Source organism: Ictidomys tridecemlineatus, chromosome 9, assembly GCF_052094955.1.
Source record: "Ictidomys tridecemlineatus isolate mIctTri1 chromosome 9, mIctTri1.hap1, whole genome shotgun sequence".
Classification (NCBI taxonomy): Eukaryota; Metazoa; Chordata; class Mammalia; order Rodentia; family Sciuridae; genus Ictidomys; species Ictidomys tridecemlineatus.
In genome coordinates, this window is record NC_135485.1 from 95498229 (window position 1) to 95501060 (window position 2832).

The 2832-nt window shown below is 41.0% G+C and overlaps 1 non-coding gene across 1 annotated transcript; it reads left to right on the plus strand.

Moving 5' to 3' along the window:
- The first annotated feature begins 753 nt into the window (after positions 1-753).
- On the plus strand, positions 754-826 carry Trnav-cac (transfer RNA valine (anticodon CAC)). The gene has a single exon. It is a non-coding gene; the product is annotated as a tRNA-Val (tRNA).
- The last annotated feature ends 2006 nt before the right edge of the window (positions 827-2832 follow it).

The window sequence follows — 2832 nt, forward strand, 5'->3', positions numbered from 1 at the left end:
ATATATATAAATATATATAAATATATATATATATATATCCAGTTTGTTAATCCATTCATCTATTGAAGGGCATCTAGGTTTCTTCCATATTTTAGCTATTGTGAATTGAGCTGCTATAAACATGGCTGTGTCACTATAGTATGCTAATTTTAAGTCCTTCTGGTATAGACTGAGGAGTGGAATAGCTGGGTCAAATGGTAGTTCTGTTCCAAGTTTTCTAAGGAATCTCCATACTGCTTTCCAAAGTGGGTACAGCATTTTGGAATCCTACCAGCAATAAATCAGTGTATCTTTCCCCCCACATCTTTGCCAGCACTTATTGTTGCTTGAATTCTTGATAATTGCCATTCTAGAGTGAGATAGAGTGGTTTTAATTTGCATTTCTCTAATTGCTAGAGACGTTGAACATTTTTTCATAAATTTGTTAATCGATTGTATATCTTCTTCTGTTAAGTGTCTGCTCATAGGAAGTGCCAGTTTAATTCTCAGGATAGCAGTTATTTCTGCAGGGATGGGGGAGGGGGTGTGACTGGAATGAGGCACACAGGGGTGTTGCTGGGGTAGATTGGTGCGGGAACTCTGGCCCACAAAGTTCTATTTCTTGACCTGAGTGACAGTTATAGGGTATTAATATGGCAATTCAGTGAATATACCTTTGTTTTGTGAGGTTGTTTATTTCCTTTTATCTGGGTATTATAGTACATTTATAAAGATTTTCTTTAACAGTCTTTAAAAAGATGTATTTTTAGGGCTGGGGATGTAGCTCAGTTGGTAGAGTGCTTGCCTCACATGCACAAGGCCCTGGGTTCAACCCCCAGCACCACCAAAAAAGAAGGATGTATTTTTAAAACTGTTTTTGGTTGTAAGCTCCTTCAATATTCTAATCAAAGTTCTTCCCAGGAAAAAGCACCAACATTTGAGTATTTCTTAAAGGGTCAGGGGATCCATGAACACTTCCAAATCTCCATTCTAGCTCTATCCCACTGGGAACTATGAACTCCAGGTGAAGAATTCGTATTTAAAATATGCTTCACTCAGAGGAAGGGTAAGTTGGATTTCAGCAAAATTGATAGCAAATGAAATTAATAGAGAACTAGCTTGCCCTGAGCTGAAATAAACTGTGTTTTCGCATAAAGAAGAGATTCCTAAATTGGAGTCTGTTGGAGGAATTTTGAGGAGTCTGAGCACTCCCTGAAATGTGATAACATTTTTGTATGTGTGAGAGCATTTTTTCTGGGAAAAAGGTCCAAAGATTTTATTAATTATCTAAGAGGTCTACAACCCCAGGTGTTCAGGGAGAAACTGAACAAGCTGTAGTGCATCTCCTCGTTGCTGAGGTGCTGTGGTGATGGGGGTGCTTTTTGTGCTTTTGACTGACTGAGACAAGGATGCTGTGCTGGGGACTCAGTGATGTTTCCTGCAACATCCCCCCTACCCTGTCTCCAGTGGCAGGATGGGGTTGTGGAAACAGCAGAGGGTCCCTGAACTCCCAGACAGATCTTTGCTCTCCAGCTTATGCCTATATCTGGACAAACAGGCATGATCCTTTCCTTTCCATCTCAGAACAGTGGCCCCAAACTTTGATGGATCTGCCACCACCTCTACTGTCATTTGCATACTGTTTTCCCCTTTAAATAAAATTAAATTAAAAAGACAATGTATGTGTATTTCAAATCCTTTCCTTTTCTCAGTTATTTAAAGAGGAAAATGCCCACAAGGTGGGACTGTCCATTTTCAGCCCTTGTATGAAACCATCAGGACACCTGCCCCAAGAACCTGCTGGTATTGAGGTGGAAGTGCCTGGGGAGGGTGCAGCGCTCTGCAGCTTAGTGAGCCTCTCAAGTGATTCTCGTGGGAGTGGTTCAGGAACTACTGCAGGTTTCCTTGCACAGGCCATCTGAAGGAGAGATGCATGCACTGCACTTTGGCAAAACAGATGGAGGGCCCAGCACTCAGGGGCTTCGAGGTAAGGATGAGTCTCGTGTTTTATCGTTGGTTCTCTTACTTTCTAACTATGTGAAGGGAGCCATGTTACCTAAAATAAGCTCCTATTTCTTCACCCGTAAAGTGGGAATAAGAAAACCCACCTCCTGGGATGCTAGTGCGAATGGTACGAGATCCTGATGGATAAAGCATGGGCTCAGACTCGGCTTTCTGTGCCCCCTTCCCAGGCCTCTCTATATTCCGACTATTAATCTAGGCTCAGCATGGAATGATTGCATAATTTGAGGCAAATCATTCAACTTCTTGAAAAGTTCTTCATTTGTAATCAAACAGTGACAATCTTTGATTTTGTTTCTTACTAACCATCTAGGAAATTTAGGGCATCTGTAAATAGATGCTCAGGGAGAGCTACATGTCTCTGCTGGGAGCAATGTGAACTTGGAGTATGGGTTTGTCTTGAATCCATACAGCCTCAAGAACACTTGTGCAGCACTTTCTTCCCTTCCACCTGACTGTGAAAGTGTGCTTCAAGATCATCCTGAATAGAGCCATTTCCTCCCTACCCTATGCACAATTTGCCCTTTTGCCACTTGTACATATAAAACTGTGGTACAACATACAAAACAGATGGGCCAATTATCTGTACACTTCAGATTGAGAAGCACAAGACACTGGAATAGGTAGCCCATTGGGATGACTAAAATTTTTCTGGAGTCATCCAGAATAAATCCCCAATTTACATATCAATGATGTTTATAGCACAAAGAACAAAGGGTTAAAATGCAAGTAAAATGCTATGTCACTCAAATTTCAGATGTATTCACTTCCTATCATGCAAAGACCAAGATGGCTTCATTCTGAGTTTAATTTGATTGTAAGTTGTCTATA